This window comes from Panulirus ornatus, chromosome 18 (assembly GCF_036320965.1).
Source record: "Panulirus ornatus isolate Po-2019 chromosome 18, ASM3632096v1, whole genome shotgun sequence".
Classification (NCBI taxonomy): domain Eukaryota; kingdom Metazoa; phylum Arthropoda; class Malacostraca; order Decapoda; family Palinuridae; genus Panulirus; species Panulirus ornatus.
In genome coordinates this window covers 34,087,426-34,103,874 of record NC_092241.1, presented here as the reverse complement: position 1 = coordinate 34,103,874, position 16,449 = coordinate 34,087,426, and the positions used below count along the sequence as shown (strand labels likewise).

The window sequence follows — 16,449 nt, the reverse complement described above, 5'->3', positions numbered from 1 at the left end:
AACTACACGCCCACCGACACACGCACTCACTCTCCAGCTAGCGCTTCCCTACCCTTGTGCATCCACGTCTCATTAATCACCCAGCGTGGTCAGGATCTCAGTGTTTAAGTATACCCATTCACACCAACAGACACAGCTCAGCATATGCTCACTCATATGCGAACGTGTACACGCCTACACATGCGCTCTATACCTTGATCAACCCTTGACATTAAACCGTTCATATCATCTGACTGTCCAACTTCTCATTCATCTTCCTGAAAATGATGCATGTTTGAATATAATCTCTTCAACAATTTACGAATGGACGTTCAATACTAGGAGCGTATTTCACGTATCAGTAAATCATATAACTAGCTTTGAAGACTTTAGAATGAACAGAGGAAACATATGACATATCAGAGTCATGGCGCGACTAGATTAATGGACAATTAGACGTTTAAGGCGATAGAAAGTTCATTGCATAATCACAGTGAGATCCACTTCTCAGATGTGAGGGATGATGAGTCAGTGATATTCTAGTATATTCATAATCATATCAGTTGAGAAGCGATCTGCTTGCAATAACGATGACTGTGAGAAATCATTTTGAAATAAAAGAATTACCGAAATAAGTGAATATGCTAATGTACGATGTAACAAGAAATAGGGGGTTGGGGGAAATACATATCTGTTATGTACTGCTTTTGTTATACTTTCATACGGTGCATATGCGTAATTACCTGGTTGTAGTTACCTATTTGTACTGGAATGATGGTTTCTACGCTGTCTATAAACACAATACCATCTTTTGTTTTAATCTTTATGCATATGCTTTCGTCTGTGCATGTGTGTGTGTTTGCATATGTGTAGAGTATGTAAATGTGTGGGTGTACGTGTATGTGTAATATGTCGATGCATATAAGTGTTTTTATTTATATGAATGTACTTTCATATATAAGGTTTATGTGCAAATGAATATGTAAGTACCCAATTGTATTGTAAGGGGAGAGAATTGTATGCTCATAGTGTCCCGTAGTGCGTGTGGACGCGTGTGCTCAGGCGCGATCGTATGTATGTGTTGGGATATACAATCTTTGTTACTGGAGTTGAATAAGCTAAAGGATCATAACAGTGCAAAATATTACGAAGGATGGAAGCAAAGTAACACACCACACACACACACACACACACACACACATACTATTCAAAGTAAGTCTGATACATAATTAGTGAAATTCAACGAGTAAATGTAAAGTAATGAGGATGGGACACAGTGAAAGAAAGCCTCAATATAGATATCATCAAGCAAGAAATAAGCTTCACGAATCTGTGTGAGAACGAGTTGTGAGTTGGCTAATGACGCCACCGCCGCTATCTCACCTCACCCACTCCTTAATGTCACTACTGGCGGGTGTGAGGTAGACAGAGGGAAATCCGTTTTCTATTATCAAAAGACTATTTCCATTATACAAATGAGTCCAGGTACGTGATTTATAGCTCCAACATCAGCGTAGGATTCCGCATATTTTCTACGTAAGACACACAGCCTTCCGCTCCTCCCTCCAGTAGGAGGCACAGTTGCCATCTTCTATCACTTTAGAATTATCTTTGACATCACGCCTAGTCATAAAAAGCCAAGTGTTGTTTATATCGTCTATTTAGTTAAATGAAAGGAACATACTAGACAAGAGGGACTCTTTATTCACTGATGTGTATAAGCTTTGTACGCCCACTTCAACTTCGTATTGATGTAACTGTTGCTCCAGGATAAGTGTGTAGTTATGTAGTTACGTTGTCAAGTTCAGGATTGGCCTGTCATATTTTGTTATGCGAGTGAAAACTTGTGATCTTTACCCACTTTGAAATTTTGGATATTTAATCCATCACTTTATTCTTTTATTTAACCTTGTAGAGATAGACTAAAGCGGTTTACTAATTGCTGTCGAGTGGTTACGTCCGTTTCCCTTCAACCGACCAATGTAAACAAACGATTCTAGCCGGTGATTGGTCCTGCTTCGCTGTCTTCTCTACTCACTTGCTGTAGAAGGTAAACGCCGGTTGAGCTGGGTGGTTGTGGCGTGAGCTGCTCTCAATATTTGTTGCGAATCATCACTGAATATGATGGATACATCGACAGTCATCAGAATTTGTCTTCGTTGTACACTAAAGGTTAGTGATTGTAATATTTGGTAAACGTAATTAGATACAGAATTTTTCGGTTTATATCATTTGTTTTTGTTAGAATTTACTTTTAGTTGCGTGGGTCACTGGTTCCGTACTATATATATATATATATATATATATATATATATATATATATATATATATGCGTTGCCGTAGTTCACCTGCTCGATGTTACATCGCGAGTGAAAATTTACTTCATTTCTTTTATTCTGATTCTAACGCGGACATGAATTTTTTGTCCTACTGTAGTGCTGACCAGAGGTAGGCCATTATTTTGTTCACTACTGTTGTGAACAAAATTTTCAGCGTGGTCTCATTCATTACACATGTTTTTGCTCTCTAAAACTAAAGGAGATACTATAGCCATATACATAAATTAGAATGTTTTTCTTGTCTAACTTCTGTTTTCACAGCCCTTATTCTGCTGATAATGCGACAACTGACCCTTCTGTTCATATCCATTCTATTGTCTTTTACTTCATTTGATACAGTATTCATCTGGAAACATATTCTTGTATCGTATGTACAAAACCTTAGCGTTCACTTCACTTTCTACAATCTACATCGAAGAGGAGTCAACATGGAGAGGTATACAGTTATGTTGCAATGCCCTGAAGTTCACTATTTTCCCGTAATCTTTATCATGCAAATGAATTATTGTCAATTATCCAACCAAAAGAAAAATCATGTATCATAAACCCTTTACTGTAGATCTATTGTAGATAAACCTTTTATTGTAGATTCAGAATTTTCAATTATCTCAACAAATGATCGTTACTTGCAGGTAAGCAGATATGATGCCATTGATTAGCCCGTGAAAACACAAATCCTATTGGTGGTGGCCTGGCTCAAGTGTGTGTGTCCCATCCTAACCGTTATGTCAAGCGCGGACTAAGTTTAGTGGTCATAGTGAGTGTGTGGCGCTATCGAATCATACTATTCATCACTACGTACAGATGTCTGGGATATCAACACGTTCATTCTCACAAGAGCTCGTGATCTTCAGATGTAGCAGGTCAGTGATGTGTGAGAAGTGTGTAGATACCATTTTTGTCTTGTTTTTGTTTTTTTTGTGTTTGTCGAGTGAAGCCAGAATGATGAATAAAATCCTCACCATGGGAACAAAAAACTGGTTCATTAGTGTTTATGAAAATTACAGAACACACTGGTCATAGATATACGGGTTATAGGGGGCCTGGCCTCAGTGCAACATTATTTTTACGTAGATCCCTTCAGTTTAGAATATTTGTCATTTGCCGTTATTACTTTACTACTGGATAATCATGCTTTAACCAGTTATCTGGTTGAAGTGAAATTTGATGGAATTACGAAGATTTGCAGAGTTTCTTTAACGTTATCAGCATGTGGTCATACAGTCGCTACTAATGGAAGAATAACTTGGGTTTTCATTATATGTAAAGATTCAAAAACAGTGGCATAGACTTTTTCCATCTCGTTCATCATATTTGTTTACCATCCTTAAATGCTTATGTATTGGGATGGAAGTCTTGCACCAGTTTGGAACCCTTGCTCATTGTGATACATGAGCTGTATTAGTGTAGTCGCTAACACTGAATTGATAAATATTTAAAGGAAATTCTGAGTTCGTTATCGCTCTGGCTCAAGATATTTATGCTCAGGGAAAAATTCCTTGCCATACAGTTCGGAATTTAACTCTGCTGGAGTAATGAATTCAGTAGTGTTATACTTTTAAAAATGTTAGTACTAAGTTTACCACCAGCCTAAGCATTTTAGAATTCATGATTTAAGAATTTTTACTGGAACAAATTGTTTTACCTGATAATGATATTCAAAAGCTTTGATGATCTTCACTATAGTTAATGCATAAATCCAATGTTCACGGCTCTTACATTTTCATTTTTCCCACTGCTCTTATGATCCTCCTTGGTATATATTTTCGTACATTCAGATCAGAATACATCTCCCTTCTAAGGAAATAACGTATCCCTAGATTTCTACCGTGCATGCTCCGTTGTATAATATTTTTCCACCGAGAAAGGTATTAGACCAACCCTCCTTAAAAATGTGTTTGATACCTTCCCTGAATGGCCTGAGAGCAAGAACAGTTGATTCGTAGGTTAGAAGTGGCAGTACTCATGGAGGAAGAAGGGATATTTGCTCCCATTCCGCAACAGAAACCTCTGTTATGCGTTTGGCGGAAACGGAAGCATCACTAAAGGAAGGACATTAATTCACCCAAGGAAAGTCGGGGAAGAATTTTCGTGTTATTCCAGTCGACTTCATTGAGGTGCCAATATTAGATTTGGGAGGGGCTGCAGGAGGGGTAGGTGCCGTTGAAATAGATGCATTTATGAGACGGTAGCCAGATGAAGCAACTGGAGACGAGATCCTTTAGCTACAGCGCGACGGTTAGAGATGAAAAAGATTCAGACTATTAGAAGAGTGGTCATAGCGGCCTGGAATACTGGGAGTGGGAGATAATTTGCTCATTGAGAATGGAGAATGTGAGGGCTATAATACCCCATCATCCACGTGGGAGGAGGCTGGGGTTAAGAATATCGAAAAAATCATAATTTGCAGGGTTGGGAGAGCAGTAGGCGGAACAAAGGAAAACGGTGGTTGTTAGGAGACGGATCTTAAGCCTGATAACACCAATGTTTGGAGGCTTAAAGTCCTAAAGGCGTGCCACAGGTGTGAGGATGTTGGAATAAGCATATATACCACTTCTGAACCGGAATTGTAATTGGAGATAATAGATGGATGATAAAGACGTTACGGAGAACATCAGACAAATGGGACTCGTAGAGAAGTAAGATGAATGTTACTAGACATATATATGGTGTTCACCAGCAGAGATGTTACTGAGTAGGTTTAGGGCGCTATTAAGGAGTAGATGGTAGGACTAGCTCGGTAGTCCAGTTCTGATGAAGACTAAGTAAGACCAGCAGTCCTAACATGTGAGTTCATACGATAGTTACGGGCACCACTTTAACGCCTCTTTGAGTCAGAGGATAGTACCACCCTGGCCGGCTGTTAAGATGAAAACACCATATGTGCAGTTGATATTACTAATCTGTTGGGCTTCTTGGCCCAAGAAACACACTAGCATAATGCAGAACGTCTCGTGATATGGAACGAGGATTCTATAAACTAAAAGCATTATGCTTTAGGAGAGGGGGTGATTCCTGTATCCTGTTGCAATTGCAGATATGATTGGTGTTCATTTCCCAAGGACAATAATGTTAACCGGTTGTCTGAATTCGAAGTGGTATGTGTAATCGGGAAGCATAGAAGGAATGTTGGCAGTAAAACATCAGGAAGGTTTTTGAGAAGTATTTCCTGAGTAACTGAGAAGGAAACATAGGGAGTAGGTGAGGCAAAGATGTAGGAAATACAAATAGCATGGAAGTAGAATATCTAGACCACCAAAAGACAGGAATCGGATTTTAGAAAATGGGGCCTCAGATTTTAAGGATATAAGGCTGTAATCAACATTTCTCCTAATGTAACATGTTGTGACTGAGGGTTTACGATTTTACATAATCTTGGTTACTTTGGAGAGATGTCCTTTGTCATATATTTCTCGAAGTCTTGAAGTGGAAGATTTTCTTCAAGCAAAAATATTTTTCAGCCATAGCATTTTTAGTATGTAGATCATTAAGGTCATATGATGTGCTTATATTTCAAAACGTATTCCTTGTACAAAACCTTATCTTCCATTTCAGCTTCCACATCAAAAAAACCCATTTATCACAGATATTCAGTAATATTGCAATGTACTAAAGTTCAACATGTGCTGAGTATCATTATCATATGAATGATGTATTGTCCATCAATCGTTCAAAATAAAACTATATAACATGCACTTTTTTTTTTTATCGTAATTTTCGATTTTCCAATAGTCTTAATAGAATTCTTCTTACTTACAGGTAAGCATGAATGGTGTCACTGTTCAGCTCGTGAGAACACACATTTTATCAATGTTTGGTCCATCTTAAGTGTGTGGCATACCAAGAATGGGTCGAGCAGAGTGGTAATAGTGTGTAACTCTATAGTTTTTTACTTTGGTTTATCACTACGCATTATTACCTCTGCTGTCCATGAAATTACCATCATAACTCGTGATCTTCGGAATTTACAGGTTAGTGTTGTGTATTGTATTAAACGAGTAGGTAAAACTGAAATAATTATTATATGACCGTTTGCTACGGCGATTTCTTTGTTTTCCGAGCGATGCCAGACTGAGAAATAGATTCTTCATCATGGCAAATGAAGCTGGTTTTTCAGTTAAGAAACTAACAATACTCTGGTCTTGGTTGTATGGATTATAGGAAGCCTTTATGGAAAATTAGCATTATTTTATGTTTAGTTTAGAAGAATCGGTTCATCTATTATTTTACAGTTGGATAACAATTCTTGAGCCAGTTATGTGGTTAAGATTTTATGTATATGTTTGGGTAAGCTTAGCGACATAACAACCATTTGCCTTTACCGTTATCAGGGTGTGGTCATAGTCACAACTAATGGAAGAATGAAGGGTTTTCATTGTGTATAGACTCCATAGTAATGGTATAAATTTTCATCTTCCGTCCGTCAGATTTGCTTCTTGCTGCTTTGTGTTTTAAGTGGAGAGAACGAAGCCTCGTACCAATCTGAAATATCACCTTCGGGACTGATTTTGTCCATGTCGAGGATTCCTCGCCTTTCGTGAATAACGGTGAGCTATATCAGTGTACTCGATGGCACTGAATTAAAACATTTGATTGAAGTCCCTGGCTTGCGTATCGGTTTAGTATTGCTATATTGATGCTGTAGGAAAAGGAAATGCGGTTCGTTCACAATAGAGTACAGACAATGTTCCCAAAGGTTGATTAACTCTGTTAGGGTGATGACGTTAGATGTGTTAGACTATCAGAAGTTCTACTCGCAAGGTCAGTACTGGCTTGAGCCTATTATTGATCATGATTTGGGGAAAATTATTGTTAGAGTTGTAACATGTGATGAAACATGCAAAGGATTTCAGGTCCTCACTCGACCTATTGCATACATCCGCTTTTGACGACTCTTACATTCCTACATTTTCCACCATACCTCATGACAATCCACATTTATATACAGTTAAGTATAATCCAAGAGTATGTTCTTTCAACATATGGAGCGCTTTTGGATCAGATGACCTCTCACTCCTTCTCGTGAGGGAGCCTTGTCTCTGGCTGGCGACCGTGCATGCTTCTCTGTATGAAAAGGAATGGTTTTCCTTCTTGGAAACGTACATTGTCCCTCTTATCTTTGATCACGTGTGGTTTTCCCAAAGCAAGATTAAACCGATGGTGCCCTTTTTTGTGTTAGCTGTATCTTGGTTTTTCTCTCAAGAGAATTTGGATGAATGTAGTGTGCTAATGGGTAGGAGAGCAAATATCCAACACATTTTCATAGTTTGTGTGATGCAGCGTGTAATCTGCAATGTATGAAAACGGAAAAGGTTTTCAATCGTTAAGTAGAATACTTAAATGAGGGAGAAATGTGCTATGAGAAGAAACAATGCACGAACATAAATTCTACTTCTATGAGGGTAAACTGCTTCCAAGATAAGAGTTTAATGGGTGGACTTTAAGCATGCGGACGGGCAAAAAGCACTTGAAACTTCCTCCACGAGTGTGTAATGACAAAGCTTGGTGAGCACACTGACGTAAAAGGAAACGGCGTTTCATGGAATCATAACTACCATAGTTTGCGTTCGTTTCTGATGCAGGAATTTGCAGTGTTAGCTATGTATGATGTAGTTTTCACATTCGGAGAACTAGTTTGGAGTAAAAAGAAACGAATCTATCCTGGTATACGAGAGAACATATAAATCCTAACGTTATTATAAGGGCAGGTGAAAGTAATGAATTAAGCTATACTAACAAGATAGCCTGTGTGTGTGTGTTACGGGAGGAGCATCTTACACTCGATATGCCCTTCTCTTCACCTTACTCCTACATACGTATGCACTCGTACATCCTAGCTTATGTCAGGTGTGTGTGTTTCAACACCATAGCTGCACAGCGGTGATAGCTAGAAACTTGTAAGTTGGACACGTCGGTCGCGTAAGACAGTGGTGTTTTAGAAAACCAATGGACTGTGTTAAGAAGTTACTCCAGCCTTTTAGAACAAAGCGATTAAACCTAAGCTTCACTATTGCCTCAGGATGGCGCTGTTTGAGGTCTGTTGTTAATATTTACTGTTGCAGATCTTGGACGATTCGAAAACAAATGATACGAAATCGTGACTGGCAACATGAACAGCCCTGGAGCAAGGTTTTTGAGTTGATGGAAATTAGAAAAGTGATGCTGTTGATCGTCTGGCATGGCTAGATGAAAGCAATGACATGGACGACTATCCAAGCAAAACAGGTCGTCTTGTTAAGGATTCATAGGTTCTACATGTTTCTAGAAATAACCGTCATGTCCATCCTTCTCATTTTCCGTGCTACGTTCTTCCTTGTGTTACCGTTCTTTGTCGTCGCTCGCATAAAAAGGACTACGTATCAACAGTCCACCTCCAACCATTAACAAATGCCAAGCAAGGAAAATGTGCTTCTTGAAAAAGCAAGAGTATTTCGGCAAGTTATATTCTAAAGGTCAGTCATTATATGAGAAGCAACAACACAGTATCTGGTGATACGTCTTGGCCACCTGCTGTGGTCAATGATCCTCCACTTTGAAGCTGACGTCACTTCGATGGTGGAACAGAAGGGCCGTCCACAGCCGACACCTCGAATGTTTATTGGATGTGCCAAGGCTCCAGATATGATCACCTCTAATCAGTGATGTTTGTGCTGAAGGAAATCTGTTTTTTTTTTCTCGTTATTTCTGTTGAACTTAAATCCAGGTTAATTGTTTGTGGTCTTTCTGATGTTTATGTTGTGTAAACTTCTATTCATGTCATTATTGCTGCACGTGTATGTTAAGATCCCAGCAAAATTTTCTTTATGTTGTTAGTGTAAGAGTATGGAGAAATACTTGCAATTCTCGCTTAGGTGACTGATTCGTATGAGGGTCAGTTTATTCCAGTTGCTTGTGTACATTCTCATAAAACATCTGTGTGATAATATTGTTTATGGTGCACTTGCTTACGAAACATGTTCCTCTTGTCTTGAGTGGCGTGAATGTCTGTGTAAATATTTGTTGCCTTTGATTCTTGCCTTGCAAGCTGTTGCAAAAGGTTCATGTTTTCTGTGATTGGACTTTGACTAAAGTCTTCTTTGTTATTCGATGCACTATTTTTTTTCTCTTATCTTGTTCCACTGAGAAATGCAAATCGTATGACCTCGTGCATGTTTATGCAAGAAGCAATCTTTCCTACATTACGATTTACTCGGAATATGGGAAAGTGTTACCTGTGAGAAATAGAGGAAAAGCAAGCCTGCATATGGTATGAGTGATGATACGAACTCTAGCAACTTGGCACCATGGCAGCCAAGACCAACTGAACCAGAGGAACGTAATCATGACTGGTTTTGTATTGATCATTGCAATTCATAAAAAACGATCGACATGAGAATTCAAGAAAAAACAGGTTAGGAAAGTACATTGAACATGAGCTAGTCTGTTAGTTTTTCAAGAAACGAGAAAATATATAATACTCGTTCCAGCCTGTCCTTCATGCTGATCCGTATATGAAAATAATGGAAAGGTATCCTGGTCTGTGCCAGTTGCCTACCACACTAGTAAATATGCGCTCTGTGTTCAGGTTAACTTCCTATGTGCCTTGCACGTCGTTACTGTTCGCTTTTTGTCCCTCGGAGGCAACGCCACCACCATCCTTCAGTATAACGTGAACCTCCGGGAATGAGGTTATAGAAACTGTAAGACGTATATGTGCTGAAACCTATATTTACGTTTGAGGAACCTCCTCAAAATTTAACATAATTTCAAGATACTACTACGTCTCTACCGCTTGGCTTGCTTAACTCGGGAGTTTTTTCTTTTTCCTTTTAACGCCTTTCTCATGAGCCCACCGAACGGTTAGTGGACATTTTCCTATCAATGTCTCTTATGTTGGCTTTCTTCGATCTAATCAGAGATACGAACATAAAAGTTTTCCAGTTGAATAATAAAGGAAACGGAATTGAAACAGTGTATGTAGTGTTAATTTGAATTTTTTTCTCTGTAGTGAAGTTTTGCTTGATAGAAAGTGTAATAACGTTGTTCTGTGTTGTGGCTCGGGCTATGGATTAATACCACAATCTAAAATGGCATTGCCTTACACCAGCGAGATCAGATACTGTGGGGGTTCAGTATGTGTCAGTGTTGCAGTGCGAGAGATGTAAACAAGTTCGTGTTGAGTGTGCTGACGTGGCTGCGGTGATGGCCTTGTCGGAGCAGAGGTTATCAGTCGTTCATCATTGTTAACCTGGCTCCTCGGCTCTACACTACATGCTGCTTTATCTACTGTCACTAACAAGGACAAGAGAATAGTTTATGATCAAGCTCTTGCCGACGTAGACTAATACATATGTATTCATATTTGGTAGTTTCCCGCGCTAGGGAGATAGCGCAGAAACAGACGAAGAAAGGCCGCATTCACTCGACCATTCCTTAACTGTCATGTGTAACGCACCGAAACCACATCTCCCTATCCACAACCTTTCCATGGTTTACCTCGGACGCTTTACAGGCACTGATTCAGTCCTTTGACAGCACATCGACCCCTCTATACAACACCACTCCAATTCACTATCTTCTATTGCCTTTCACCCTACCGCTTGATCCGACCTCGATCGCTTTTTTTTTTTTACTCCATCCTTCCATCTCTAATTTGGTCTCCTTATCATCGTTCTTTCCACTTATGACACTTGTATCCCTTTTGTCAACCTGTCACTTTTCTCCATACGATCAAACCATTTTAGCAAACCTCCTTCAGCTCTTTCAACTACACTCTTCATTATCACACCCTTCTCTTGCCCTTTCATTACTTACCCGATCAAACCACCTCACACCACGTATTGTCCTCAAAAATTTCGTTTCCAACAAATCTACCCACATCCGGATAGTATTGTTGGGACTACTATACCCTCAAGCACACCTATATTTGCCCTCCCAGATAACGACCTCAACTTGCACACATTCTTCAATGCTCCCAGAACAATCGTGTCCTCACTCCCTTATGATTTACTTCCGCTTCCATGGTTCCATTCGCTGCTATGTCAACTCCAAGGTATCTAAACACTACTTCCTCCTATTTTTCTCTATTTAAAACTCTCACCCCAACTTACTTTTCTAACCCTACTAAAGCCAATAAACTTGTTTCGATTCACATTTACTCTGCTTTCTCCTCGCACACACGCTTCCAAACTCGGGTCACCAATTCCTCACTCAAATTTGCTACAAGCGCTGTGTCATCAGCAAAAAACGAGCGACTTACTCCCAAGGTCTTCTCATTCCCCACAGACTTCATACTCGCTCTTTCTAATACGGAGGTATTCACTTCCCTAACCGCCTCATCCAGAAACAAATGAAACAACCATGGAGACATCATACACCTCTGCCGCAGACCAAACTACACACTTGGAATCATTCGCGCTTCTCTCTCCCTTTCGCACACATGCCTTACGCCATTGATAAAAACTTCTCTGCTTGTAGCTGCTTTTCTCCTCGCCATACATTAAGACGTTCCACAAAGCATCTTTATCAACCCTATCGTAGGCTTTCTCCACGTACAAATCCATATGTTTCCCTAACCATTTTCCACACGTTTTATAAAGCAAATAACTGCCCCTCCCCAGTCTGATATACTGTACATGCCTTCATCCTCTGAAACACATCCTTACATAGAACTTAGCAGGTAAAATGGACAAACTTCTACCTCGGTACTTTAAGCACTCTCCTTTATCCCTCTATGCACTATCCATGTATTTCGCCAATCCTCAGACACCTCGCCATGAAACAAGCCAACACGCACACAAATATATATATATATATATATATATATATATATATATATATATATATATATATATAAGGTAGATATATTCATATAAATAAAACCACCCAAAAAAATCCTTGCAAGCGATTAGGAGGAAGGGGAACGGGAGGATGGAAACCCTTCCATCTCGTATCATTAATTTCTGAAAATAAGAACAGGAGCTGACGAAATATTCTTATTCAAGAGTTCAGGCATGGTGTATATGTATGAATGTGCTTCGTTTTAACAAGGAGGAAATGAAGTGACAAATAGGTGCTCTTTGTGATGAGGGAGACCTGGAAGAACTGACTTGGAGCAAGACAGTTGGAGGGTGACGGCCCTGCAGTGGTTTCTGTCCTCAGGATTATATACGACTCTTATTAAGAAATAGATTTTTGATGTCAAGTTGAATTGATCAGATACGAAGCACTCTAACCTTAACATAATACGAGACTGCTACATCATTAAATCTTGCGGTCATTTCCCCTGGAACTAAGATCGATTTCCTTGCAATAAAGCTGCAGAAGCACTCGGTTAGCTCCTCTAGAAATGATGTCTCTTCCTCCTCTTTCCTCTCTTCTTGGTGCAGAAGCACATCAAATTCAGCTCCTTTCACAGTCTACTTTCGTTTCGAATCAAATCAATGAATTCACTTGCTTGCACTCTTTAACCAAGCTTACTTAGCGTCAGAAGTGCCACCCTCTTTTTCTTTTCTCACCAATCCCTGAACATTGACGATTCAATTTACCCTCTCGTCCTCCCTCTGTGTATCGCTCAGAGCCAGTTCATCCAGATTTTCTTCATCAGACAGAGCACCTGTCTCTCTCTCCTTTTCCTCCTGGTTAGAATTTAGCACATTCATAAACCTTGCTTGAAGTCTCGCAGAGAATGTTACGTTGGCACACCCTCTCTACCTAATTTCAGAAAGTAATAATACGGGATGAGAGGATTTCCAGCCCGCGTTCCCATCCCTGCTAATCGCTTGCAAGGAAATAATGAAACGAGTTAATCTGCTTACTTTCAGATAAGTTTAGGGTTTCGAGGAAAAAAATATTTGACAAGAATTTTACATTTAATACGGATACAAAGGGAAGGATTGATCCTAATCCACACGTTGTAGAAAATGATTGACTGTTTCCTGCATGTATCAAAGAGGGACTCTTACTTTGGTATTAACTGGTTAGCCAAGGCTGCTTGATACACCACCTTTTCATCCCTTTGCGGATTTGTTTGGTGTCAGAAATCAAGAGCTGCAAATTGTCGTATAATCTGATCCATGATGTTTGTGTGCCAATTACCTATTGGCAGAGTGCGGGGATAGAGCTACCAGCAACCGTAAAGCCCCATTTATCAAACTTCCCGTACCATTAAGTGGCGTTTTAGACTAGCGGCATTTTTATTAAGTCTAGTCTAACCATCCAATGTTTCTCTTAAGTCTAGTGAATAATCTAACCGTCCAAAACAGTTGCACTACATCAGTACTTTCTACATTGTTTCTAACCACCTCCACTTCCTCATTATCTCTCTCTCGCGCACACACCATGACATATCATGGGTGTCTTGTCAAGTGAGGATCTGGACTTGTTCCTGGCTCGCCGTTCCTCTGGCCATTTGTTTGTGGTGGGGACGCCGGTTTGCGCGCCCCTGTTGGCATGGATGCCGTTTTCACCTCGCACTTCTCACAGCATGACCACTCATGACTGCTCGCCCTGGCATTAGCATACAGCTAAACGTCAATAAGATTCACAGTCTGGAAATATTTGGATGTGCATATATATATATATATATATATATATATATATATATATATATATATATATATATAATTTTTTTTTTTTTTTTTGCTTTGTCGCTGTCTCCCACGTTTGCGAGGTAACAGACGAAAGAAATGGCCCAACCCACCCCCATACACATGTATATACATACACGTCCACACACGCAAATATACATACCTACACAGCTTTCCATGGTTTACCCCAGACGCTTCACAAGCCCTGATTCAATCCACTGACAGCACGTCAACCCAGGTATACCACATCGATCCAATTCACTCTATTCCTTGCCCTCCTTTCACCCTCCTGCATGTTCAGGCCCCGATCACACAAAATCTTTTTCACTCCATCTTTCCACCTTCAATTTGGTCTCCCACTTCTCCTCGTTCCCTCCACCTCCGACACATATATCCTCTTGGTCAATCTTTCCTCACTCATTCTCTCCATGTGCCCAAACCATTTCAAAACACCCTCTTCTGCTCTCTCAACCACGCTCTTTTTATTTCCACACATCTCTCTTACCCTTACGTTACTTACTCGATCAAACCACCTCACACCACACATTGTCCTCAAACATCTCATTTCCAGCACATCTATCCTCCTGCGCACAACTCTATCCATAGCCCACGCCTCGCAACCATACAACATTGTTGGAACCACTACTCCTTCAAACAAACCCATTTTTGCTTTCCGAGATAATGTTCTCGACTTCCACACATTCTTCAAGGCTCCCAGGATTTTCACCCCCTCCCCCACCCTATGATCCACTTCCGCTTCCATGGTTCCATCCGCTGCCAGATTCACTCCCAGATATCTAAAACACTTTACTTCCTCCAGTTTTTTTCCATTCAAACTTACCTCCCAACTGACTTGACCCTCAACCCTACTGTACCTAATAACCTTGCTCTTATTCACATTTACTCTTAACTTTCTTCTTTCACACACTTTACCAAACTGTCACCAGCTTCTGCAGTTTCTCACATGAATCAGCCACCAGCGCTGTATCATCAGCGAACAACATCTGACTCACTTCCCAAGCTCTCTCATCCCCAACAGACTTCATACTTGCCCCTCTTTCCAAAACTCTTGCATCCACCTCCCTAACAACCCCATCCATAAACATATTAAACAACCATGGAGACATCACACACCCCTGCCGCAAACCTACATTCACTGAGAACCAATCACTTTCCTCTCTTCCTACACGTACACATGCATTACATCCTCGATAAAAACTTTTCACTGCTTCTAACAACTTGCCTCCCACACCATATATTCTTAATACCTTCCACAGAGCATCTCTATCAACTCTATCATATGCCTTCTCCAGATCCATAAATGCTACATACAAATCCATTTGCTTTTCTAAGTATTTCTCGCATACATTCTTCAAAACAAACACCTGATCCACACATCCTCTACCACTTCTGAAACCACACAGCTCCTCCCCAATCTGATGCTCTGTACATGCCTTCACCCTCTCAATCAATACCCTCCCTTATAATTTACCAGGAATACTCAACAAACTTATATATATATATATATATATATATATATATATATATATATATATATATATATATATATATCCCTGGGGATACGGGAGAAAGAATACTTCCCACGTATTCCCTGCGTGCCGTAGAAGGCGACTGAAACGGGAGGGAGTAGGTGGCTGGAAATCCTCCCCTCTCGTTTTTAATTTCCCTAAAGAAGGAACAGAGAAGGGGGCCAAGTGGGGATTTCCCTTAAAGGCTCAGTCCTCTGTTCTTAACGCTACCTCGTTAACGCGGGAAATGGCGAATAGTATGAAATATATATATATTATCTCTATTTATTTTGCTTTGTCGCTGTCTCCCGCGTTAACGAGGTAGCGCAAGGAAACAGACGAAAGAATGGCCCAATCCGCCCACATACACATGTATATACATACACGTCCACACACGCAAATATACATACCTATACATCTCAATGTACACATATGTATATACAGACATATACATATATACACATGTACATAATTCATACTGTCTGCCTTTATTTGTTCCCATCGCCACCCCGCCACACATCGAATAACAACCCCCTCCCCCCTCATGTGTGCGAGGTAGCGCTAGGAAAAGACACCAAAGGACCCATTCGTTCACACTCAGTCTCTAGCTGTCATGTAATAACATATATATATATATATATATGCTTGTTCGCCTCTTGACTAGTTTCTCTTTCAAGCTCGACATCATCGTTGTGCCTTTTCATTTCTCCCCTGTTCTCTTACCTCTTGCTGCAGCTTCGCTGAATTCTTACTCTTAATATCCTCACTGATTTAAAGATTTTGACACGAAACTAAATAGGGAAATGTATGAAAACTAATCCTTATTGTAGAACATCAAGGGATCAGATTCGTTAGTTATCTGCTTCCTTGGTGAGATTTCTTGGGAAACTTTCATCCCGTAGTAAACAACTCTTGGTTGGTCATGGAGAGTTCCTTGTGATGACCACAGTAAGACCCAGCCTTCCTGTGAAGCATGTAGCGGCTTGGCTTCCCACCCCCTCAAGTATCTGTTGGTTTCTGGAGTAGCTCGGTGGG

At 40.1% G+C, this 16,449-nt stretch overlaps 1 protein-coding gene across 4 annotated transcripts in view; it reads left to right on the top strand.

The window, feature by feature from the left end:
* Positions 1–2,034: 2,034 nt before the first annotated feature.
* The window catches only part of LOC139755026 (paired box protein Pax-2-B-like), a 504,237-nt gene continuing 489,822 nt past the window's right edge, over positions 2,035–16,449 (top strand). For all 4 annotated transcript variants that reach the window (XM_071672966.1, XM_071672968.1, XM_071672964.1 and 1 more), the window contains exons 1-2: positions 2,035–2,151; positions 2,951–3,181. The gene's annotated coding sequence lies outside the window, so the exon portion shown is untranslated. The remainder of the gene's footprint in view (positions 2,152–2,950; positions 3,182–16,449) is intronic.